We start from the raw sequence: 27,703 nt of genomic DNA on the forward strand, positions 1-27,703 counted from the left end.
ATGCAAGGTAGGCTGACCCCAATGAGCAGTCAGTGTAATAAGCTGTGGAAACCAGTTGATGTAAGGGAAAGATATACCTAAATTGAGCAACCAGGAAGTGTGTGGGTGTGCAGACTCCTGCTGCAGTATTGGGAAGACTGATCCACTGTGAGCAAGCAGGTAGTGTGAAAGTCTGTGGAAACGTGTTGGGGTGCAGGGAATACTGACTCAAGTGAGGAACCAGGCCATGGGATGGGCCTGAGGAAACCTGCTTCAGTTCACAGTGTGCAAATATGCAATTTGATGGGCATGGGAAACATGCACAAGTGCAGTAAACATTAACTCAGCTGAGCAAGCATACAGTGAAAGGGGCCTGTGGAAAGCTCCTTGGGTGCAGGGAAGTAATCCACAGTGAGATTGCAGGCAGTGTGAGCATACAGGCAGTGTGAGGGGTGTGGGGACATATTTTCAGGTTCAGGGAAGACAGATTACTGAGCAAGCAGGCAGTTTGAGAGGCATGTGGAAACCTTCTGGGGCACAGGGACAACTGACCTTCAGTGATCACACGGCAGTGTGAGAGGCCTGTGGAAAATTACAGAGGTGTAGGGAAGACTGATTAAGCTGAGCCAGCAGGCTGTGTGTGAAGCTCAAGGCAAGCTACTGGGGTGAAGGCCAGACTGACATGGCTGGACATTCTGGCAATGTGAAGTGATTCCAGACATCTGTGGTGCAGGGAAGACTGAACCACCATCAAGAGGATGGCAGTGGGAGAGTTATGTTGACACCTTTTCAAGTGTAGGTAAGACTAACCCAGGTGAGCATGCAGGTAGTTTTAGGGACTGGTGACAATCAGTAGGTACAGGGAAGACAGTCAGAAAGCAGGCAGTATGAATGGTGTGCAGACTTTTCCTGGTGTCAAGGGATGAATGACCCAACTGAGCAAGTAGACAGTGAGGGGTCTGTGGAATCTTGCTGGGGTGCAGGGAAGAGTGACCCAGAGTGAGCAGGATGGCAGTGTGAGGAATGTGCTGAAATATATTGTGGTTCTTGGAAGAATGACCCACATTGAGGATATAGGAAGAGGGAGTAGGGTGTAGATTCTTTCTGGGGTGCAGGGAAGTCAGACCCATCTAAGCAAGTAATCAGTGTGAGGGGCATGTGAAATCTGCTGGGGTTTAGGGAAGACTGACACAGTTGAATAAGCAGGTGGTGTATGCTGCTTTGGAATCTTGCTGGAGTACAGGTAAAACTACCCCACAGTGATTGAGGAGGCAGTGTGAGGGGCATGGAAAAATCTGCTGGAGTGCAGGGATGACTGATCCAGCTGTGCAAGCACACATTGTGATGGGGCTGTGGATATATGCCAGAGTGCAGGAAGATTGACCCACAGTGGGTAAATAGGCAGTTTGAGGGGCTTGTGTACATCTGCTGGGGTGCAGTGAAGATGGACCACAGTTAGCAAGAAGGAATATTTAGGGGTGTGGGGAAAATGCTTGGGTGCAGGAAATATGAAACCAGCTCAGCAAAGGAAAGTGTGATTTGCCTTGTGGAAATCAGCTGGGATGCAAAGAATAACCCACAGTGAGCAAGCAGGCAGTGTGGGGGGCCTTTGAAAAACAGCTGGTGTGCAGGGAAGACTGACCCATAGTAAGCAAGTTAGCAGTGTGACTGACTTGCACACACCTGAGGTGTAGTGAAGATGGATCCACAGTGAGCAACAGGCAGTGTTGGGAATGTGTCAATCCTACTAAGATGCATGGAAGACTGACACACTACTGTGTCAGTAGTGTGATGGGCATGTGATATGGGTTCTGTGGAAATATGCTGTGGTTCAGGGAAGATTAACCCAGCTGAGCAATAAGGCATTAGGAGGGGATTGTGGAAACATGCTGTGTTGCTCTGAAGACTCATACACAGTGTACAAATATGCAGCGAGGATCCTGTTGAATGCTGCTGACATTTCAGGGAAATTGAACTACAGTGAGAAAACAGGCAGTGTGAGAGGCATGCACATTTCTGCTGGGGTGCAGGGAACACTCAACAAGCTGTGCAAGTAGGCAGAGTGAGGAGTATGTGGAAAACAACTGAGGTACAGGAAAGTATGAGCCACAGTGAGCAAACAGGCAGTGTGAGTGACCTTTGGAAACCTACTGGGGTGTAGGGAAGACTACTCAGCTGAGCCATCAGGTAATTTGTGGAGCTTGCAGAAACCTGCTGGGGTTCAAGGAAGAGTGACACACCTGGATAAGCAGTCACTTATCCAGGGATTGAGAATGCTGACCCACAGTGAGCATTTTAGCAGAGTGAGGGCCTGTGGAAATCTTCTGAGGTGCATGTAATACCCACAATGAAAAAGCAGACAGTATGAAGGGTGCACATACACCTTTTGGGTTGCAGGGAAGACTGGTCCACAGTGAGCACACAGGCATTGTGAGAGGTGTGGGGATACCTGCTGTTATACAGCAAGAATATCCCACAGGGATCAAGAGGGGTGTTTGGATTCATTTTAGAATGCAGAAAAGACTGACCCAGGTGAGCAAGAAGGCAGTTTTAGGGGCCAGTGGCAACAGTCTGAATTGCAGGGAGGTTGACCCACATGAGCAACCAGGCAGTGTGAAGGATGTGCCAAAACATACTTAGGTGTTGGGAAGACTGACCCACAGTGAACATGCCAGCACTGTGACTGGGGTGCAAATTCCTTCTGATGTGCTGGCAGGATTGACCAAGTTGAATATGCAAGATATGTGAGGGGCCTGTGGAAACCTGCTGGGGTGTAGAGAAGACTGACCTACTTGAACAGGTAGTCATTGTAAGGGGAGAGTAGACATCTTCTGGGGTTCAGGGAAGATGTGTGTTAAGGCTGCACAGGAAGGATTGACTACCCAGCCAAGAATCCACAACGTATGCGAGAGCTGTGGCCAGCAGCTTCCAGGAGCATCTAGGTGAGGACCACAAAGGAGGGATGGGTTGCATTACACAGAATCCTCAGGGGTTTGTGATGGGCATGTGATATGCAGCTTCTTGGAGATTCTGGGTGAGGGCCACCAAGGAAGGATGGGCTGTGGTACCCAGAATCATCATTGTGCTTAATGAGCATATGGACGAAGCTCCAAGTATCATCTTGTGAGCACTGAACAGGAAGGAGAGACTGCACTACCCAGATCCACAGGATGCCTATTAAGTCTATGATCTGAAACTCCCAGGATCTTCTGTGTGAGGCTGTAAAGGTGGGATGGATTACACTACCCATAATCCTCAGGGGTTTGTGGAGGGCATGAGGTATGAAACTCTTGAGATCCTCTGTTTGAGTGCCACACAGGATGAATGGATTACACCGGTAGAATCCTGAAGGGTAAGAGGTGAAAATGTAGCATGCACTTCCTCGAAGCCTCTGGAAGATGGCTGCCTGTGAAGGATTTGTTATACCATTCACAATTCTCAGAGGTGCCTTATGAGCAGGTGACATGCAACTCCCTGAAGACTATGTATGTGACCACAAAAGTAGAATGGACTGCACTATCCAGAATTTTCAGGGGTAAGCATGTGGCCAGTAGTTGTCAGGAGCCTCAATCTGAGGGGAGCACAAGAAGGTTGGATGGTACTACCCAGAATACTGAGGATGTGTAGTGAGCACGTGGCCTGCAGTTCCATGGAACCTCTGGGTAAGGACTGTACAGGAAGTATGAGAATCCTCGGAGGTGAGTGGTGAACATGTGGACTGAAGAGCCTAGGATACTCTGGGTGAGGGTCACAGAGAAGGAATGGGTTATATTACAAAGGATCCATAAGGGTATATGATAAGCATGTGGCCTGCAACTCCCAGGAACCAGTGTGTGATTACTTCCCTGAATACAGTGTGTGTGATGAACCTGTTGCCTGAAGTTCCTAGGAGACTCTGTGTCAGGACCACACATATAGTTTTGATTACGCAGCTAGAATCCTCAGGTGTATATGGTGAGCATAAGGCATTCACTTCACAATAGCATATGGATGAGGGCTACATAGGAAAAATGTGCTGTACTACCCAGAATCCTCAGGTGCCTTATAAGCATGTGACCAGTAGCTCCCAGGAACCTCTGCATTAGGACAGCACAAGAGAGATAGATTGAGCTACCAGGGTGCATGGTTAGCACGTTGCCAACAGTTCCCATAAGCCTATGGGTGAGAAATGCAAAAGAAGACTGGGCTTCACTACCCAGAATCCTCAGGGTGTCACATGAGCATGTGGTCATCAGCTCCCAGGAACCTGTGTGTTTGTTTGTACTGCACAGGTAGCATGGGTTATGTTGCCCAGAATTCCAGGGGGCCTTGTGAGATTGCAGTTTGCTGCTCCCAGGAACCTCTGGGTAAATGTCTCAAAGGAAAAATAAGTTACACTACTCAGAATACTTAGGGGTGGGTGGTGGGCATGTGTCATATAGCTCACCAAAGCCTATGGGTGAGGTCTGTACTGGAAGATTGGTTTGCTCTACTTAGAATCCTCATGGGTATGTGTCATATATACAGCAAGCATATTCTAGGACCCTACGTACGAGGGTCACATAGGAGGGATGGTTTACACTGCTATATTCCTTAGGGTAATGTCCTGAGCTTGAGATATATAGCTCCTAGGAGCCAATGGGTGAGGGCTGCACAGGAAGTATGGGCTGCAATACTCACAATCGTCTGGTGCTTTATGGGCACGTGACTTACAGCTCCCTGAGTGTGTGAGTGTGTGTGTGAGCACTGTGCATGAAATGTAGATTACATTGTCCAAAATACACAGGGTACCTCATTACTCTGTGACATACAGATCCCAGTAGTCTCAGAGTGTGATCTGGACAGGAGGAATAGGTTACACTATCCAGAATTCTCAGGTGTGTGGGGATGCATGTGGCAAGCAGCTATTAGGAGCATCTGGGTGGTGTGTGCAAAAGAATAGGGTAAACTACCCATAAACCCCAGGTTCCTGATGAGAATATGACCTGTAGCTACTGGGGGCCTCTGATTGAGAGGGTCACTGGAAGGAATGGCTACATTACCCAGAATCCTCATTGTGCTTGGTGAGCATGTGGCCTGCAGTTCCCTGGAGTCTCTGCATTAGGGGCCCCCAAAAGTATTTAGGTACATTATCCAAAACCTCAGGGTTGTGTGATGGGCATGGGACCTGTAGCTGCCTGAAATCTCTGGGTGAGGGTTGCAAGGAGTGATGGTTACACTACCCAAAATTCTCAGGGGCAAATGGTGAGCTTGTGATGTGCAGCTTCCAGGAACTGGTGTGTGAGGATTCCAAAGGGTGCCTGGTGAGCATGTGGCCTGCAGTTCCCAGGCCATGTGCTCTGTGGCCCTCATGCTGAGGTTCCAGGAAGACTTTGGGTGAGGGCCTCACAGGAAGGATGGGCTGTAGTGCCCTGAGACCTCAAGATGGGTGATAAGCTTTCAAACTTCAGAAGCCAGGAGCCCCTGGGTGGGGCCTTTAAAGGAAAAATAGTCAACATTTACCAGAATCCTCAGGGGGCTCTGTGATTATGTGGCCTGCAACTCCTGGGTACTTCTTTGTGAGTTTCTAATAGGAAGTATGGGAAGCACTAACCAGAATCCTCTGTGTGCATTTTGAGCATGTGGCCTATAGCTACCAGAAGCTCCCAGGTTTCAGCCATTCAGGACAATGGGTTACACTACCCAGAATCTTCAGGGGTGTGTGGTGAGATTTGGTGTGAGTCTCTCAGGAGCCTTTTGGTAGGGGCTGCAATAAAAGGATGTTCTGCACTATCCCGAATACTCAGGGAGTCTAATGCAACACACAAGTACCTGTGTGTGAGGGCTTTACAGGACAGACTAGTGACATTGCTAGAATACACTGGGTGCCTGATGAGCCTGTGACATACACATCCCAGAAGCCTCTGGGTAGGGTGACACAGGAAGGATTGTTTACATTATCAATAATTCTCTGGGTTGTGTGATGGGCATGTTGCATGAAGTTCCCAAGAGCCTCTGGGGAAGGCTGCACAGAAGAGACTGATTACACTACTGGAATTCTCAGCTAAATGAGAGAGATGGGTAACACTGAGAAATGGTTTGGTCACAACAAATAAATTAAGAAAGAATTCTAGGAATGAAACAGTCCCACCTCATGATTGTAGAGGTACACTATGACCAGAATATGGTTTCATGAAGCATTTTCTGTTGAATGGTTATCTTGTTCCTTAAATAATATGATGACATTTTTTGCACCAGAAGATTCATGTCCTCTTCCTCCTCACAGGAGCAAGTCAGTGCAGCTGCACATTCTTCAGTCTGTGAAGTCAGCACTTTCTGTTGAGACAATCATTGGACTGATAGACACGCTCAACTGCTTCCAAGGGGAGAATCAGTCTGTTGATGGGACCACTGTATAGTGTCCTTCAATAATGCTATTCTCTGGAATTTATTTTCATTTATTAAACCTTAATATCACAAAAGATAATGGCCTTTCAACTGGTATTTGTTATCACATTTAGTAATCTGGACATCATGATTAAATAAGGAAAAGATAAGTGAAAGCTGTTATAATTAATATGATTCATACTGTAGGTACAAAATCCATTTAATAAGTCAGACAGAATTACAAATTAGTTTTGGATGTTCCCATTTGAAATTAAGTGCATTTAGTAATGGAAACATTTACAAACTTACCTTAAAATGTCTTTGTAATTGAATTTGTGATGTGTATTGTATTGCATATTATATAGTAAATGCATTAATTTAATATATTAAAATACATGACAACAACAATAACTGAGAGCAGTGAGCAATACTTCATGAGCATCAGAAATAAAACAATTGGTGGATGATGGGGCAGCATACAAATTTCCATGGTATACCTAAATAGGAACCATAGCAAGTAGTTATTTCTTTGAACTTAATGGCAATGCAGACCTCCAAATACAGTTTCTTTCCTTTACAATGTCCAAATTTTAGGAGTGTTTTAATTGTAGTTGGGCACTTGTTTCTTCTGCAGGTATTCTGGAAACCCTTGAGTGCAATATATTCCAGCCAGCATTACCCTTCTACTACTGCCCGCCCCCAAATGAGACTCAAGTAGAGCTTATCATCTCATGGGAATTTTAAAATTGATTTTCACTAGAAAATCAATAGTGGATATTTCCATCAAAATGCCATAAGCAATCATAACCACAGGGTATTTGATGATGTGAGAAGTCTGATGTTTGGGCATGTCCATCCAGACACATCTTTGAATTCTAATAGGTCTAACTATTTTCCTGCATGGGGAACACAATATTTCAACCCTGAAAATATTACTGGCAATTGGATGTAAATAATTCTTTAGACTGGGCTCTAGCAATCTGTAAGAATTCCTGGACAATGAAGAAAGTTACAGTGATTGAGTGATTGAATCTGAAGATGTATTTCTCCTCCTATGTGTGTAGGAGGATGATCACCACAGGTCTTTGACTACCTACCAGTGCTTCCTCACTACATAGAGAAGACTCAGGGTTAGGTTGTGATGTTACTTTATTGATTGTGGAAGTGTGAGTCTTTTGAATACTGCCAAGAGTTTCCTTATGTGGTGGTACCCTGTTGGTTCTTTTAAGTTCCCCATCAGGCATTTTGTTCAAACTGGCCATAAATGAACAGAGATTTGCGGGGGCGTCCGGAATTCCATCCAGTGCTTGACAAAGATCCTCTGGAGGATGATTGCAAAGGCTCATCCTAAAAGGAATTGCCGGATGTTTTGCTCCGGAGCATGGTGTTTTCTCTGCTGTGTTTTTCTGATAATATATTACTCATTTCAGTCTGAACGGATTGCTTAAGGGGATGAAGGGAATACAACAAAAATTCTAGAAAATATTACCTACAATCTGAAAAACAATGGGTCTTTACCATTAACAAAATTAAAAATAATTTTGCAACCGTGCAATGAGTCTCTGAAAGCCTCTGGAGAAAATAGTTATAAATCTGCCTTTCTCTCCAACAGGCTGTTTAAATTTTAACAATGGTTTTGTTTATGTGTGGTAGTGAGGTAAGAGAATAAGGTTCCAAGACATTCCTTCCTTCCTACAAAGAATATGTCACCCCTATAATAAATGTTGGCACACAATATCCATTGGCACCGCTGCCTTCCTGTAACCCTTAACTCAGCAATTTAGATATTAACCAGAGGGACCTAATAGAAATGGTCACATGAGATTACTTGTCTATTGTTTTAACCACGAGAATATTAAGAATAGTCTTAGGTCACATAGAGTTTAGATATTAAGGAAGTAAATATTGTATTAGCTCATCAATGTAGTTAGATATTCTTAAAACAATTGTGATTAGGTAAGAATGATCTGTAAGGTTGTTGTTTTCTGCCTATGCTTTGGAAACCTTCTTTAATATTAACCACAAGACTGTCATTATAGCCTGAAGAAAATGTATATAAACCCAGCCTTCCCCAGAATAAAGTGGGATTGATTGCACCAGAACTAGAGTCTGTGTCTTTCATTCTCCATCCATCGCCGACGCTGTCTCCCCACGCCCCGTTTACCGGTGTGGAACCCATGGACTCCTGCTAGGGCTGGACCCCGGCAAGTGGCGCCCAACGTGGGGCACTCTGGTAAACTCCCCATTTATTATTAATTTCTTTCCTTTTCGAGACAGCTAGGATCCTGCCTGGGGTGCCGCGGACCCCTCCGTAGAGAAGGCCGAGAAAGGATAGGCAGGGATAGAAAGAACAGCTACCATGGGAGGTAGTGAAAGCAAAGAAAGAGCATTATTTATTGATATTGCTAAGCACTTATTAACTAAAAGAGGAATGCACGTAGGAACAGCTCAATTAAAAAGATTTTTTCATTTTGTGCAAGAATGTGCCCCTTGGTTTCCTGAACAAGGTACTTTAGATGTTAAAACCTGGAAAAAGGTAGGTGATGCTATGCATGCACATCATAGATTATATGGCAATGAAAGAGTCCCCATGGATGCTTTTGCATTGTGGAATCTTTTTAGGGACTGTTTAGACCCTAGACATGAAAGTGAGCAGCTAAGTAAAAGGGTAAGATCACCAGATGAAATTTCAGAAAAGGAGCCTTTGCTGACAGCCTCGGTTAAAAAATATACAGAGGAAACTCAGAGTGAAAGTGAAGGTGAATCAGACGATGATGAAGACGGCAAAAAGGAGAAAGGTCTACCTGATCAGCTCTTCCCGTCTGATGAGGAGGACTTGGAAGAAGCCGCTTTCAGATATCACAATGAGGATCCACCTTTGGTGGCTCCTGTTGTGCCGGCCCTTCCTAAACCCCCAGATAAAATAAAAAGGAAAGTCCAAAAGGTAGGATTTCTAGGTGCTGTTCATGAGGCACAAAAACAGGGAGATGTTGGTATTTGTTGCCCCATAGTATGGGCTATAGATGAGGGAGGAGAGCCTCATTGGGAGCCTCTCTCTTTTAAAATATTAAAAGAACTAAAAACAGCTGTAAAAGATTTAGGACCTACTTCCCCTTATACTCTGCAGCTAGTGGAGAATGTGAGCTCACAGTGGCTGGCGCCTTTTGATTGGCAACAAACTGCAAAGTCGTGTTTAACACCAGGGCAATATTTACTTTGGAAAACAGAATATGAAGAATTAGCAAAAGCCTCTGTACAATTACAGATGGGCAGAAGAAGAAATAGAATAACCTTAGGACAGTTAACAGGAACAGGGGATTGGCTTACTCCTGCAGAACAGATTAAACTTCCTAGAAAGGTTTTAGAGGAAATTTCTAAATTTGCTCAGTTGGCATGGAGGCGATTGCCTTCTGCTGATGCTCCTACAACCTTTCTTAGTAATATTAAACAAGGTAGCATGGAACCCTATGAAGACTTCTTAGCAAAATTAGAGGAAAATATTTCTAAAATCATTACTAATTCAGAAGCAGCTGAAATATTACTTAAGCAATTGGCCTTTGAAAATGCTAATCCTACTTGTCAGGCTCTATTAAGACCAATTAGAAGAACTGGCTCTCTTTCAGACTATATTAAAACCTGTATGGACAGTAGCCCATATTCAAGGAATGGCTATGGCTGCTGCCTTACAAGGAAAAACTTATTCACAATATCTTAAAGGTATTAATCAAAATGTTAATGCTTCTAGGACTGCTGGTTTTTCTGGCAAGCCTCAAGGTAATTGTTTTTCTTGTGGACAACTTGGGCATTTTGCTAAGGATTGTCCTAATCTTAAGAATCCAATTGTGCCAGCTCCAATGGCCCCTCAGAATACTGCTGGGGGAACTGGAGCTCCTCCTAAAACAATTTGTCCTAAATGTCAAAAAGGATTTCATTGGGCTCGTGAATGTAGATCCAGATTTCATAAAGATGGTCATTTGCTTAATGGACTAGAACAAGGAGTTTCAAGTATGCCTCCTATAAAACAGTCAAGGCAAAATTATCCGGGATTTCAAGCCAATGAATCTTATCCAAAAAACAGGATGAGGGGCCTTCCCCAGGCCCCTCTAAACAATTGGGGATCCCCCAATCCATTTGTAGGACAACAATTAATGACCTGGCCAGAGGAACCCCAGGAAGTGCAGGATTAGATCTGCCTTCCTCTCAGCATTTAATTATTACTCCAGAATCAGAGGTTACTTTAATCCCAACAGACATATTTGGCCCTTTGCCTGAGGGACATATGGGCCTAATAATAGGAAGAAGTTCTATAGCAAAAGCAGGGATCCAGGTAATACCTGGTGTAGTAGATTCAGATTATTTAGGAGAAATAAAAATTATGGTCTATCCCCCATATAAGACAAAACAGATTTTTCCTCAACAGAGAATTGCTCAGTTATTGTTAATACCCTATCTTAAACTTCCAAATCAAGTACTAGCTCCAGAAAGGAAAGGGGGTTTTGGATCAACTAATACTGTGGCCTGGGTACAAAAAATTTCAGAACAAAGACCTATGAAAGCTATAGAAATAAATGGCAAAAGATTTAAAGGACTGCTAGACACAGGAGCGGACGTAACTTGTATTGCAGCTCATGATTGGCCTCCTAGCTGGCCAACTACTAAATCCCCTTCTACTTTGGTGGGGCTAGGATTAGCCTACAATGTGGCAAAAAGCTCTGTTATGTTACATTGGAGAGACAAAGAGAAAACTGGGACTTTTCAACCATATGTTATTCCTTCTCTCCCCTTTACATTATGGAGAAGAGATTTAATGGAACAACTCTATATTACTTTAACTGATGAACAGGAGGAAAGTACACATTTTTCATAGGGGCCTCTGTTACCAAACAGGCTGACCCAATTATCTGGAAGGACAACCAACCAGTATGGGTGGAACAGTGGCCCTTATCTAAAGAAAAAGTCGAAGCAGCCACAAAATCAGTACAGGAACAATTACAGCTAGGACATATAGAGCCATCTAATAGCCCATGGAATACACCTATATTTGTTATAAAGAAAAAATCAGGAAAATGGAGATTACTGCAGGATCTAAGAGCAGTTAATAATACAATGGAGACTATGGGGGCACTTCAGCCTGGCCTCCCTTCTCCTGTGGCTGTCCCTAAAGGCTATCATATTATAGTCATTGATTTACAGGATTGCTTCTTTACTATCCCTTTGGCTAAACTAGATAGACGGCGTTTTGCTTTTAGCTTACCATTGCCTAACTTACAAAGGCCTTATCAAAGATTTCAATGGAAAGTATTACCTCAAGGAATGAAAAATAGTCCTACATTATGTCAAAAATTTGTAGATCAAGCTTTAATTAATTGTAGACAAAAGTATCCAGACTGCTATATGATTCACTATATGGATGATATATTGATTGCACATTCTCAAAGCCATTTGTTACAAATAATATTACAGGATTTGATTAAAGATTTACAGAGGTGGGGTCTGATAGTGGCTCCTGAAAAAATTCAACAGGAACCTCCTTATAATTATCTAGGAAGAACTATAAAAACAGGTTGTGTCAGCTCTCAAAAGTTACAAATTCGAAAAGACAAACTATTAACATTAAATGATTTTCAAAAATTATTGGGAGATATAAATTGGATTAGACCTTATTTAAAACTCTCAACTAATGATTTAAAACCTTTGTTTGAAATACTAAAGGGTGATTCAGATCCTAACTCAAGTAGAATATTAACTAAAGAAGGAGAACAAGCCTTACAAGTTGTTGAAACTGCAATTCAAAAACATTACTTGCAACAAGTTAATTATAACTTGCCTTGGGTTTTTATTGTGCTAAAAACGAAACATACTCCAACAGGTTGTTTATGGCAAAATGATCCACTTGAATGGATACACTTACCAGTATCAGGAAAGAAAATATTAATGTCTTATCCTACTATGGTAGCTTCTTTGGTATTAAAGGCTAGATTTAGAAGTAAAGAATTGTTTGCTTGTGAAATGCATGAAATAATTATTCCTTACACAAGAGAACAATTTGACCAATTATTACAAATTGATGATCAATGGGCTATTGCATTTCTAAATTTTACAGGAAAAATTTCTTTCCACTTGCCCAATAATCCTTTACTACATTTTTTACTTCAAACAGAAATAATATTTCCTAAATGATGCTCCTCAACTCCAATTAACAATGCTATGTTAATATTTACAGTTGGGTCATCAAATGGAAAAGCAGTTACAATAATTAATTCTCAACCCACAGTTCTATGGACACAAGAAACTTCTGCACAAAGAACTGAATTAGAAGCAGTCATCTATGCTTTCAAGACTGTTGCTCAACCCTTTAACTTGTACACAGACTCACTATACATTGTTAAACTGTTTCCAACCATAGAAACAGCAACACTCTCCTTTTCATCTAAAATTATACATAGGTTACAAGAACTTCAATATTTAATTCATAACAGAACTTCACATTTCTTTATAGGTCATATTCGGGGACATTCCGGATTACCTGGTCCCCTTGCTCAGGGGAATACCCATGCTGATCACTTAACTAAAAATTTTATTTTAACAGCTATAGAAGAAGCTATTATATCACACAAAAATCATCATCAAAATTCATCTGCCTTACAAAAACAATTTCATATTTCTAGAGAAGAAGCCAGAACTATTGTTAAAAATTGTCATATTTGTCCTAAATTTATTCCTTCTCCACAGATGGGAGTTAATCCTCGAGGACTTTTACCTAATGTCTTATGGCAAATGGATGTAACTCATATATCAGAATTTGGAAAATTGTCTTATATTCATGTTACAGTCGATACCTTTTCTCATGTTATTGTGGCCTCAGCCAGAACTGGGGAAGCCTACAAGGATGTGATTCAACATTTATTCCTTTGTTTTTCTGTTTTTAGGAATGCCTAAAAAATTAAAAACTGATAATGCTCCTGCTTATACATCAAAACCATTTAAAGATTTCTGTTCCAGGTTTAATATTTCTCATTCTACAGGAATTCCTTATAACCCACAAGGACAAGCAATTGTAGAAAGGAGCCATCAAAGATTAAAAATACAAATAAATAAGCTAAAGGAGGGAGAGCTTAAATACTCTTCCCCACATCATATATTACAACATGCTTTATTTGTTTTAAATCATCTAAGTACTGATAAGGAGGGAAATACTGCAATGATGAGACATTGGGAAAGTAAAAGGTCAAAACAAAGTTTAGTAAAATGGAAAGATTTATTATCTGGTAAATGGAGAGGACCTGATGTCTTGCTGACATCCGGTCGAGGCTATGCTTGTGTATTTCCACAGGATGCTGAAACACCTTTGTGGATTCCAGACAGATTGATACGTCACTACAATGAGCCCTATTTGAAGGAGGAAGAACAAAGAGTTTTGGATCCCTTATCAACCCAATCAGACAGACGAAAATGGGCTAGTATTTAAGATGAGATGGTTGCGTCTTGCACAATCATCTGCAACTCGCAACTCAGACCTGCCGACTTGGGGACAAGTGAAACGTCTGACTGCCGCTGCTGAACACATGGTGAACAGCTCTGGAAAACCTAAAACCCCAGAGGCTTTGTTTTTTGCATTGATTGCTCTCATTTCAACTCAGGTACTGCCTATTCATGCTTATGATAATAAAGGGAAAGCTTACTGGACCTATTTTCCAAATCCTCCCTTACTGCATCCAACTACTTGGAGCAGATCTAATATTAAAGTATTTACTAATGAGCCTCAACTACTTGGAGGGATTTCAGATTCTTTAATACCACATAAAATAGCATTTACAATTACATTTCATGGAATTACTGAAGAGACACCAATGTGCTTTAGTACAGATAATCTACATGTGCCATTGGGATGTCTCCCTTTAAGTTATAGGACTTACATTACTGATTCTCCAGGAGAAGAAGACAATGAAAGAGATATATGGTCCCTAGAGATAACCTCACTTGGATATGCTAATTATAATGATACAAATATTTCAGTAGCTTTACCGCCTCCTTTTAAACCGTGTGACGACTTTAACAGTCGTAAAGACAGCTCTTGGAATCTACTCAATTTAGAAACAGATTTCCCAAAATGGTTTGAATGTGGTTTTCATCATACTGCACTACAGTTTAAGCCACAAGGCTCTGCTACTACTATTACAGATTATTCTGTGTCTTCTCCTGATTTTGATTATAAACTTTGGTTAAAGATAAGACGAAATAAAACAGTACATTTTAATTTTAACCCTTTTCTTACCAATGAGCCTATTCATAGATGGTTTACTCCTGGATGGGTAACACCCATCTATCGGAGTGACCTTATAAATGGTAAATTCTCTTACTTTCCTGACTTGTATAAATTATTAGCAGCTACTAATGTAGTATTACTACAAAGACCTAAGTTAAGTAAACCTAATGACTTTGCAGTTCGTGCTTGTATAAATGCTCCTCATGCTATCCTTATGTCTACCATAAATAATTTCAATATCACTAAAAATAAGGAAGCTTATAACATTTATTGTCATGATTGTGTTCTTACTAATTGTATTAATTCAACCATGTCTAAAGATTTAAAGGTGTTTTTAATTGTACATCAGCCTAATTATGTTATATTGCCAGTCAATCTTACAGAATCTTGGTATGATGATCCAGGTGTTGAAATTTTAAAAACAGTTAATGAACTTTGAAGACCAAAAAGATTTGTTGCAGCTTTGATCCTAGGAATAACAGCTTTAATCAGTATAATCACTTCCTTAGCTCTCTCGACCACAGCGCTTGTACAGGAAATTCATACCGCTTCACATATAAATGATTTATCTCATAATGTCTCTGTGGCTTTAGCAGCACAAGAACAAATTGATAAAAAATTAGAAACTAGAATTAATGCCCTTGAAGAAGCTAATCTCTTTATGGGAAATGAGATTCAAAATATTCAAACTAGAATGACCACTAGATGTCATGCTAATTATAAATGGATTTGTATTACTCCTTTAATGGTTGATAATAATACTAATTGGGAACAAGTTAAAACTCATCTTAGAGGAGTTTGGAATAATACTAATATAGCACCAGATATCAATGCTTTACAACTACAAATAAGAATGTTGAGTCAGGCTCATCTCTCGGTTGTTCCAGCAGATAATTTGGCCTCCCAAATGTTTCATAATATAAAAACAACTATATTTAATAGTACATTCCTAAATACAATATTACAATATGGCTTGATTGGAGTATGTATTTTAATTTTAATTCTTTGTCTTCCAGTCGTCCTCCGAGTAATCCTCAGACTAGTCAAGAAAATAAAAATTCAAGAAGGCCTCTTCACATTACAAAATAAGAAAGGGAGCTGCGGGGGCATCTGGAATTCCATCCAGTGCTTGACAAAGATCCTCTGGAGGATGATTGCAAAGGCTCATCCTAAAAGGAATTGCCAGATGTTTTGCTCCGGAGCATGGTGTTTTCTCTGCTGTGTTTTTCTGATAATATATTACTCATTTCAGTCTGAACGGATTGCTTAAGGGGATGAAGGGAATACAACAAAAATTCTAGAAAATATTACCTACAATCTGAAAAACAATGGGTCTTTACCATTAACAAAATTAAAAATAATTTTGCAACCGTGCAATGAGTCTCTGAAAGCCTCTGGAGAAAATAGTTATAAATCTGCCTTTCTCTCCAACAGGCTGTTTAAATTTTAACAATGGTTTTGTTTATGTGTGTTAGTGAGGTAAGAGAATAAGGTTCCAAGACATTCCTTCCTTCCTACAAGGAATATGTCACCCCTATAATAAATGTTGGCACACAATATCCATTGGCACTGCTGCCTTCCTGTAACCCTTAACTCAGCAATTTAGATATTAACCAGAGGGACCTAATAGAAATGGTCACATGAGATTACTTGTCTATTGTTTTAACCACGAGAATATTAAGAATAGTCTTAGGTCACATAGAGTTTAGATATTAAGGAAGTAAATATTGTATTAGCTCATCAATGTAGTTAGATATTCTTAAAACAATTGTGATTAGGTAAGAATGATCTGTAAGGTTGTTGTTTTCTGCCTATGCTTTGGAAACCTTCTTTAATATTAACCACAAGACTGTCATTATAGCCTGAAGAAAATGTATATAAACCCAGCCTTCCCCAGAATAAAGTGGGATTGATTGCACCAGAACTAGAGTCTGTGTCTTTCATTCTCCATCCATCGCAGACGCTGTCTCCCCACGCCCCGTTTACCGGTGTGGAACCCATGGACTCCTGCTAGGGCTGGACCCCGGCAGAGATTAAGTCAGGAAACTATATGCCTGGGAACTCTAAATCAGGCAGTCCTGAGTTGAAGCTAACAATACTGTACATTAGTGTTTTTTAAGTAATTAATAGGCATGGTAGTACATACCTATTAATTCCAGGAATTCTACTAATTTGGGAGGCTGATTATTGAGGAACTAAGTTTGAGGGCAAGCCTGGACAACTTAGAAATACCCTGCCTCAAAATTTAAAAATAAAAAAATTGGGCTGGGAATGTTGCTCATTGTTAGCACACCACTTGATTCAATTCCTAGTACAAAAAAGGTGCTTTATTGAATATGATTTTGTTCAGTTTTTAAATGTGAAGACTGTGTCAAAGACTGTATGAAATGTAAAATTGTGTTGACTTGATTTTCTTTTAATGAGATCACCTTCTGTGGCACATAAAAAATTTTCAGCCCATGTATTCCACCCACTGTATGTGCTGCAGTTGCTTACATGTTTTGTGAATTAATAAAATTATATGATTTTATGATTCATGCTTCATACTATTTTGTTGAAAGAATTCTCACATCAGGCAAAAGTGTTTGTCCACCATAGGCTATAAGTTTAATGTTTTCACCTTTCTGTTGATCTAAGAAATTCTAATATATTCATCCTCTGGGAATGAGGAAAAGGAAATTCTTTCCCACACTCAGGACAAGGACTCAGGACTCATTTTTTAGTGAAGACAGTAAAGTTGGCCTTTTCTCTTTACCTTCAATTTCCTTAACATTTTTAAACCACTTTTATATTAACAGAAATATTGATAAGAAAAACAAAATATGTGTACTCTCTCCTCTCCCTACATACAAGTGTATAGCCTCTCTCTTTATCAATATTTCCCCATCAGAATTATACATATATTTTAACCCATGAACCTAATTTGATAAGCACTATGTGGATACTGTATACTTAAAATATAATAACAAGAGAAGTTTGATTCTGTGTTCTTCCTCCCAGAACCTATAATTCTAGTCTATTCAAGAGAAAAATTCAACATACCAAAATTGAGGTACATTTTACAAAAGATGCAGCAAGTATTCCTGAAAATTGTGAAGATCATAAAAAATCTAGAAAAATTCTTTCAAACGAAACCAAAGGAAACATGAAGGTGAATTCATTGATGCATTTTAGTTTGGATCCCATGTAAAAACTTGAGAGATCTAAAAATATCTGACTTCAATCAATGTATCTCCTCATCATACACAACCCCAAGAATGGGAAGGTATTCTCCAAGTATGTATGATATGTCAAAATACATCTACTGTCTTGTATAATTAAAAAGATCAAATTTTTAAAAAGTTCTAAGATTTTGAAAATTATATTACCTTTGAGCAATATTATTTTAAAGACATATTCAATAAAATCAATAACAAAGCTAGAGAAAAACTGAGGATCCACAATGTTTAAAAATTTGTAGACATCACACTCCTAAGGATGGCAGCTGATACAGCCTGAAGGTCACTGAGAGTTCACTCTTTTGCTTTTTATAAATTATGGGCATTCCATAACACTGATACTTTTTCCTCAATTGTATCTTTTCAACATGACTATTTCTAATTCAGTGGTCACACTGATGTCCACAGCATGAAAGAATGTTGATTGAAAACCCACAAGGAGCAATCCTGAAAGTGGTGGGAAGACATGCAGAAGAAGGGGACATGACTAGTTTTGAAACTGCATCTTACAACTTCAAGGGAAACATTTGGGAGAGGCAATCCTTAATTAGATTTACCTTAACAGCATCCAAGTTGTTCAGTGTTGACTTTGGATGCCATGGCTGATGAGATAATGTGTGATGAGGCTGTGGGATGGATGTTTTTCCCACCACATAACAAGAGAGCTGTCCTGTGGAGATGAAGTGCTGAGCTCCAGGTGTAGTGACATGGCCTCCACAGAGATTTGGCTGCCTGCATTTTCCATGACCTGGATATGTTTTCTTCTGGAGGGACAAACTTCACTACTTACAATAAATTTTAATTTAAAATTGGTTGTTTAATCTTACTTCAGGTACTGGGTGGCAGAGTCTTTGAGGTTAAGTTAGGTTGTTGTGGAATTGGAATTTCTGAATTTATATGTCACTGGTCATATTTGACCAATGACTAGGGAAGACTGATGCTCCCAGTATAGCTGCCTGGATAAGCAGACACACTAGAAGTCAGGTGTGTGTGTGTGTGTGTGTGTGTGTGTGTGTGTGTGAATTGTTGGTCCAGGGTGGTATCTTTTGAAGTGAGTAAATGATGATAAATCTTGGTGTTAAAGATGATGAAATTTGGGGACTGAAGGACACAAGTTCTGTTCAGTGAACCCTGTTCGTGTGGCACAATATAGACATGGGAAGATATTCTATGAACAGGAGAAGAGGAGAAGGCTGTGATTACTGGAAGAGACTGATTACATTTATCAGAAATGTTCATTCATGGCAATGCCTGCGAGAGAATTCTCCCCTCAAGGGGAAATAAGAATAGAAGTAACAGCTGGACTGTAAAGTTGAACCATGTAACCTTGTCATGTCACTAAGGTCTCCTGTTCCCATATTCTCCTCATTAAAGCAGTTAAGGGATCAGAATCAGCAGGGTTGTTGCAAGTACTATGTAAGTCTATGTAAGTCTGAAAGCAGAGGTTCATATTATATAAAACCTTTTATATCTGAACCCTAGATACTTCTGGATCTGTGCACAGACAGACCCACACCAGCCTCAGGAGTTGGGGAACAGCACTTGGGACCTCACCATGGAGTAAATCCCCATGCACCACCTGTCAATGGAGAATTAGCAGGAGCCCACACAGTTACATCAGGAACAAATTCCAGTTTTGACTCATCCACCCGTAAGCAACCTCAACTAGCAACTCAGGAGGAACTGAGGAGGAACAAGTTAGAGTAGCTCAGAGAATGAGCATCATAGAGCAGCCTAAAGAAGCTTATGACCCAGCAGTAGGTGAATCAAAAGTAAAGGAGCCCAGAGTGTGTGATCAGCTGGACAGACCTTATTTGCAGGGACTCCCACCAACATATGCCATGCAAACATATGTACCAGCAGGACTGCATAGACAAGTGACTAATGAAGTCCTCCATGTGCCCCCTGAGCAACTACAAAGGAATTCCTTTTTGGGGGGAAGTTTCCATGTTTTTGTCACTGAGAGAAAAGAGCTAGTGTTTAGGAATTATGAAAATGAGTACAAATTACTTAAAATTCCTGAATGGATACAGATATTGGTATATGGAAAGTTATATTTTAAAACTTGGGAGGAAATCCCAAAGCCCATAAGAAGAATAAGCAGCTACTTCCCTTTCCTTGTGTCCTTCTCTTCAGAGAAATCTGTGAGTTTGTTACTTTGGCTCTTACATTAAATCTTTCAGCTTCCTATTCCTTTTCCTGTTCTTCAATACATTGCTAGTAGACAATAAATCCAAACCCCTACATAGTAAGAGGTACAGATGTTTGTATATAGAAAGTGACATTTTAAAAATTTATGTCACCATTTGCAGTGGCACATAATTATAATGCCAGTGACATAGGAGGCTAAGGCAGGAGGACTGTAGGTTTAAGGTCAACCCCAACAAATTAGGGAGACACTGTTTCAAAATAAGAAATAAAAATCTGGGGATGTAACTCAATGGTAGAGTTCCCTGGCTTCAATCCCTTGTACCAAAAAAATAAATAAAATAAAATGAAAAAATCTTATGGAAAAAATAATGTAATATGTAAAACCTTGGCCCAATATCTGTAAGTATAGTGTGACTAGGTTGTGCTTTTGCTCTAGTGCATCAGAATTGTGCATTTTCAGAGCAGTTTTATGTAACTAAATAATTTTTCTACCAAAGTAATTACTTTAATAGTATTAATGTCTTTGATTTCCCCATTTCCTTCATCCTTCATACTACTGTTAACATGATTCATATTCTACTTTTTGTTGCAAGAGAGTTTACAGAGAAAATCTACAAGATGGCAGCTCCATCTTGATCCATTCAAATGGGATAACTCACTGAATTCATTAAGCACATCATGAGATGGTTTCAAGTCACTTAGTTGATGCTTTTATCCATGTGGGACAAACCTAGAAGTCAGGTTTTGGAGTAACATTCCAGGAGACCCCTGTAAAGGACCAAAAATGGCCCAGGACAAGTGTACCCAGAGGATAGGATGATGGGCAGACATCATGAGAGGCTATAGAGAGCCTGGATGAATGAAGGTGAAGATGGCTTATGATCAAAGCAGTAATGAGCAAATATTAGAAGTCCTGTGCTTGTCAAAGGTGTAGGCCCACACCCCCATGGCGAGAGTCAGAGACCTCCATGTTTTGGAATCCTGGTGGGAATTGAGTTTGTCAACACATTGGGCTAATAAAAATATCAAGCTCTAGTTTTTACATTCCTTTATACAAAATGAAGGAGCTTATATCCTTACTGCAGCAAGGGACACAGACTTACTCTGCCCTGGGACTGGAGTGTTATTCCTGTTCTGATCCTTCATATGTCACGTGTGGTTTGGGTAGGAGTCATCACCAGACCAAGGGTCAGGTTTTCATACAGGTGGATGACTTTCATACAGGAAGACCAGGGACTCCTTGCACATGTCCAGCTCTGCCTCCTGAGTTCCTGGACTGCAGGATTCTCCCTTTAGGTAGAAAGCTGGAAGCTGAGCTATGACAGTACAAACACTGGCAGCAGGGCTTTCCTGGTGCTACTGATTTTGTATCTCTGCTGGGTTCACAAATGAGCAGGTGTGTAGGTGTGTTCTGGGAGCACCCAGAAGCAATTAAGGACTTGAGCTCCAATTAAGACACTCCAGGACTCCAGATGGGTCATGCTGGGTTTGGGACACACTGAAATATAATCTTCTACCAACATTACTCTGCGGTTTTCTGGCCTGTGTATTCATGGTGATAGGGTTTGTTTTTCCCATTCAGTCCATGCCCTCTTGACAAAAGAATTTACTCAATAACCATGTCATTGGCTCTAATGGGTTTAGAACTCTGTGAGCACACATTATTGAGATGAGCAGGCAGGAGGTCAGTACCAATGGGAAGAAGGGTCTTTCTCCAAGGAACACAGATGACCCAGCACTGCAGGTACTGTGGAAGGCATGTATGTTGAGGGGAAAGAGCTTGGGCCAGAGAAGAAAATGAGGAATCATTTATTTATCTTTCCCTATTTCAAACTTATTAATTTTTTTAATAGAATATATGTTTGCCTTTTGAAAATTCTAAAAAATGGTGAATTTTCACTTTTGCTCATGTCCTCAAACATGAATTTTTCCCTTTTATAACTTGGTAACTGGGGTGGGAGACATAGCTCAGTAATAGAGCACTGACTAGTATGTGTGAAGCCCAGGATTCAGTCTTCAGTAATGGAAAAAATAACTGGAGGAAATGTATAAAGGGAGTATATAGAGGACTTATTTGTTTCCTTGTTTGTTTTTAACCATAAATACAGAGAAAAGATAAAGAAATGAAGAGATGGTGATGAATGGTGTCTGCAATTTCCAGAGACCTGAATAAGGGGGCCCTATGAAGGCAGGAAGGGCCAGGCAAACACTGTCCTCTATGGCACCAGACTTAAGCCCTGGCTTGTTCTGCCTGGAGAGTTAACCTGATGTACTCAGTGATCACCTGTGTGCAGAGGTCAGGGGCTGCTAAACTAATGCCAAGTCCTGTACAAATGTGTTCAGTCAGCAGAATCCTGGATAGCGCTTGAATACTGTCTGTCATTTATTGAAAATATACTTGTCTGACTTGTACTTAAGAAAAGTATGATAGGGAGCCCAGTATACATTAACTCATTGACTCTTTTGGAGATCATAACATGTTGCTAAACCATTTCACAGGTAATCAGACTGAGGTCCATCTCCAGGGGAGGTTTTTCCTGCAGTGGTGACTGGGATGTGGAAGACCATGGGTACTGCATGCCTGCATCATGCTGCAGATTCAGTTGAGACTGGTGGAACTTACTTACATTCTCTCACATGTACCTTACAGTGATGATCACGCCATGATTGCAAATGTACTGAGGCCTTCTAGATCATGCATGTCAGACCTCATGTGAGAGTCTGTGGTTAATGAAGTCCCATGTATTTAGGGTATACAAGTTGTTATGGTTTAGATATGAGGGGTCTCCCAAGAGCTCATGTGTGACAAAAAACAAGAAATTTAGAGGTTAAATGTTTGGGTTAGAAGTGTCTTAACCTAATTAGTGAATTACTCCCCTGATATGGATTAATGTGGTGGTAATTACAAGCAAACTGGGTGTGGCTAAAGGAGGTAGGTAACTGGAAGCATGCCTTTGAGGTTTATATTTGTAACTCTTTAGTGAAGTTCTTTCTAGTCTTCCTGTTGCCACTTACCCAGCTGCTTTCCTCCTCCACGCACTCTGTCATGATATTTGTCTCACCCCAGGTTCAGAGTAATGTAGTTGAGAACCTATGGACTGAGACCTCTGAAACTATAACCCCCAAATAAACCTCCTCCTCCAATTGTTTATTTTTTTCACAGAAGTGAAAAGACTGACTACATCAAAAGTCATTGATCACTTCCAGAACCTGGATGCCAGATCTGCACTGAGTGGGAGGCAGATGGATCAGCACTTGAGGTCCAGGGCACACAACCTGAGCTAAGGGCTCAGCTTGGCCACTTTGCTCAGAAAGCAGAAGATGCAGCCCTGTCTGAAGCAGAATTTCCACAGTTCTTTGGAACCTGTTATTTTTACCAATGCAGCTGCACTGATGAGTGGATGGGTCCCTCCTGGACACATCCCAAAGAAAGCTGTTTTCAGAGATGTGATGCTGGACATCAGTATAACCTCTTTGGTCTCCCTTCACTCACTCACTTGACAGATGTGTAGGGTCATGCCCCATTCCTAACTCTGAGTTTGTCATATCTCTCACAACTACCACAGAGCAACATGCTGGTTCACCTCTGACTTGTGTAATTTTTCATCCTGCTAGAATGCAGTTCTCATGACCACAACTTCACACCTCTTGCTACTCAATCTACACCACTCAGAACAGTGCTGGTTATTCAATATATGCAGGGATAATTGAATATTAATTTTTAAAAAGTAGTCCTTCTGCTGCAAAGACTGTGGTTATCTTAGACCTTAGGAATGGAAACAATGTCATATTCTTCCCCATGTAGAACCTGGATTCTGATATGAAAGACTTCAGGTAGGTTTCATGTCAGAAAATTGAATCTGGTAAAATTCTAAACATGATTGAGGCACATTTCAGGAAAGAAGCCAAATTTTGACCAAAGACTTGCAATTTTAATGGGCATATGGTACTAAGGCTCAATTGTGTTGTTATTTGGGAGTATTGAATGCACATTTTGAAAAAAGTAATAAGAGCTAAAATGAAACTCAATCCATTATTCCTAACTAGTACATAAGCAGTAAATTTTGCTAAAAATAAATTTTCTTGTCAAGTTTTAATATTTTATTCAGTACTAAACACATATTTAGGCCAATCAGAAAATAACTTAGTGTAATGTAAAGAATTTAGAAAACTGAATCTCACACCTAACTTTGATAACAATGGTATATGTGTAAATTGCAATGTTGAAAACCAAAGGTGGATTATAAAAAAAATCCCTTTATGAGTAAGACCTGATAACATATGCATAAATGTCATCCTTTTAGAATGCCATTAAATATTAGAATAAAACATTAGTAATTCGGAATGAATTTATTTAATTTTAAGAAGAAGTTAGTTCTGAATGACTTTGGGTACATCAGGAAGAAAATTTCCCAGAAACTATGGAGCAGATACTCCCTACAATGGATGTCTTTTGCAAAGAGTGATGTGGGGGCCCTGACCCTGGAAACTGACTTGAGGGTTTAGCAATTACATGTGAAACCTGGTGAGAATATTGGCTATCATTTATTCAGAGTTGATGATATCATCAGCCAGTCCCTGAATCCATTTTCATAGAAACTTTTGATAAATAACTCAAACTAAGAAGGCACACTGCCAAGAAGTTACATGGGGGGGGCACATTCTCACAAGTTAATGTTTATGAACTTGAGTCTATATGCTGAATCAGTGTTTCTGGACTTGATGATTCATTACATAGCTAGTTCCCTACCCTGGCTATACACTGAGAACATAACTTAGTTCACTGGACATCTCCAGGTGAGAATCTAACTACAGACATGTTTGGACCTGCCTAACACCAAGCAGCTCTTGTCACCAGGATAGAGCAGTCAACAGGAACCAAAGAGCACACAGAAGACTGAAGGTTGTTGGGGGTCCTACTTTGAGAGTGCCTTAGCACTTAAACTAAGTGACGCACATCAGTGATAACTTACCTTGACTCCTGGAAATTGCTATTTGGCAAAGAAGTGAGAGCAGGTGACAGAGAACCTGATCATCTCTATTTCCCAGTCACCTCAGTCATGAATCCCAACTCACAAGCCCCTCTCAGAAACACAGGCAGAGGCTGAGGAGCACAGGTGTATTTCTTCTGTGCTTGGATGCATAGAAGTTTGCATGCATTTGGCAATAGGAACCCTGTATCACACAGGGAAACAAAGAACTGAATGTGCTTTTATCATTTCTGTAAGAGTTATTTTGCTGAATGCAGTGGTGCTTGACTGTAATCCCAGTGGTTTGGGAGGCTGAGGCAGAAAGACCACAAATTTAATGTGAACCTCAGCAACTTAGTGAGGCCTTAAGCAACTTAGTAGGACCCTGTCTCTAAATAAAAAGTGACTGATGATGTTGCTCTGTGGTTAAACATCTCTGAGTTCAATCCTAGGTATAAAGAAAGGAGGAATTTTGCAGTGTCTCCTTTATTTCCCCAATTGACTACTTATAAATTGACATCTCACTTTACTGTGTCTTCAATTTCACTCATTTTGTCTTTGCTACTAACGTGCAGTCTTCTATGACCTTCCACATTGATTAAACAATGAGTTTCCCAAGCTGGCATGACCGAATTTCTCTAACTTATTTCTACCAATTAACTCAATTTTATGTAACACATATACAATAATTACAAATCTCTTTGATCCCAACTCTAGCAATTCCTCTGCATTGTCAGTGATGCCTCTTCTTTCTTTGTTTCAACATCACTTAGCCTGCTGCATTGCACAGACCACATTTTTAACTGCAGGGCAGTCACTGGCTTAAAGTCAACAACTGAGGAAAGAATCCCTGCACCTGAGGCAGAGAGCCAGGAAACATGGCTTCCTTGGGTAAAGCAGTTGCCAGACTTTCTGCTTGGGTGGCAATTCTTATTCAAATCAATCTGTTTTGCATGCCCTGAGGTCTGCTCTTCCGTGTCTCTGCAGGCATCTTCATGCAGTTGGAAATGGAAGGTGAAGCAGAGACTCTATAGTCTCCCCTTTGCAACTCGCACATGAGGTTCTGAAGGGAAACCTGTGACCATGTTATACCTACTGGTGCTTACCTCTGAACAGTGTCTATTTGGTTTCTGAATGCCTATCATATTGCTTATTTCCTCACTTATGTCAGTCTTCCATGCACCATGCAGGCTTCCACAAGTCCCTCACACTGCCTGCCTGCTCACTCTGGGTCAGTTTTCTCTGCACCTCAGCACTCAACAAGTTTGCCCATGCTCTTCACAGTGTCTCACTGCTCACTGTGGTTCATTCTTCCCACAACCCCAACTTCCCACAGACCCCTCTAACTGCCCTATTTCTCTGTTGATCAGTCTTCCTGACCCCCTAGTGAGAGTTTGCTTGCCCTGCACACTGCTTTCTTGGTCACTATGGGTTGGTCTACCTATGCCTTAGCAGGTTTAGACCTGATGGTCACACTACCTGCTTGTATACTCTGTGAGACACTGTGGAGTTCACACTTTGAAATGAAAATGTTGAGAGATAAAAAGCAGCCTGAGTTTGTGTTAGAATGCTGTCACCTACCCTTCATCTCTTTGTGTTCACATGGTTCAGGTGATGGGCTCTAGTGCTTTCAGCTATGAGGATTCCTCTGTACCAAGTCATAGATCTATTTTCTACAGATACAGTTACAGTCTCAAAAGAGATATTCAGAGGGAGTAATACCACTCTGTACAATGTAAAAATTGGTAGCAAAGTTTCCTGTTTAGGAACTGTATTCAATATAAAAAAGGTATTGATTATTTAACATAGTAGAATTCATACTGGTGAGAAGTCCCACAAATGTGTAGAATGTGACAAAGTTTTTAATCAAACATCAAATCTTATTACCCACAGCAGAATTCATACTGCAGAAAAGCCCTACAAATGGAAAGAATGTGGCAAATATTTTACTCAAAATCAAACCTTATTCGATATCAGGGAATTCATCCTGGAGAGAAGCCCAACAAATGGAAAGAGTGTAACATAGCTTTTAATGAAAAATCAACTTATTCATCACCAGTTAATTCATCCCAGAGAAAATCCCTACAAATGTAATGAATGTGAAAAAATTTTTATCAAAGATCATACATTATCAACACCAGAGAACTCTTACTGGTGAGAAGCCCTACACAGGTAAAAAACTTGGCATATCTTTTCATAAAAAAAAATGCCATAATCACCACCAGGAAAATCATACTGGAGAGAAGCCCTACAAATGTAAAAAATGTGTCAAAGCTTTTAGTCAAAAATCAAAATTTACTCACAACCAGAGAATTCATACAGAGAGAAGCACTACAAATGCAAAGAATGTAGTAAATTTTTTAGTAAAAAATCAGGCCTTATTTACCACAGCAGAATTCACACTGGGGAGAAGTGCAGTAAATGTGAATTATGTAATAAAACAATTAAAGAAAGTCAAACCTTATTAACCACAGCAGAATTCACACTGGAAAGAAGCTCTATAAATGGAAAGAATATGGCAAGGCTTTTTGTCAAAATCACTCCCTTTCAGCACTAGTGTATTCATAGTGGAGAGAAGCCCTACAAATGTAAAATATGTGACAAAGCTTTTTCTGGAAGATCACTATGTGCTCAACACCATACAATTCAGTCAAAAGAGGAGTCCTACAAAAGTAATATTTGTGGCAAAGCATTTAGTCAAAATTCAAGCCTTATTTAACACAGCAGAATCCATACTGAAGAGAAGCCCTCAAATATAAAGAATATGGAAAAGC

General features: G+C 40.4%; 1 long non-coding RNA gene across 1 annotated transcript; it reads left to right on the plus strand.

Annotated features, from left to right (window-relative positions):
* Positions 1 to 439: 439 nt before the first annotated feature.
* On the plus strand, positions 440 to 25,336 carry LOC124975259 (uncharacterized). The gene is made up of 3 exons (XR_007106879.1): positions 440 to 778; positions 22,459 to 22,529; positions 23,123 to 25,336. It is a non-coding gene; the product is annotated as an uncharacterized LOC124975259 (long non-coding RNA).
* Positions 25,337 to 27,703: the final 2,367 nt, after the last annotated feature.

The sequence above is a fragment of the Sciurus carolinensis genome, unplaced genomic scaffold (assembly GCF_902686445.1).
Source record: "Sciurus carolinensis unplaced genomic scaffold, mSciCar1.2, whole genome shotgun sequence".
NCBI classification, from domain to species: domain Eukaryota; kingdom Metazoa; phylum Chordata; class Mammalia; order Rodentia; family Sciuridae; genus Sciurus; species Sciurus carolinensis.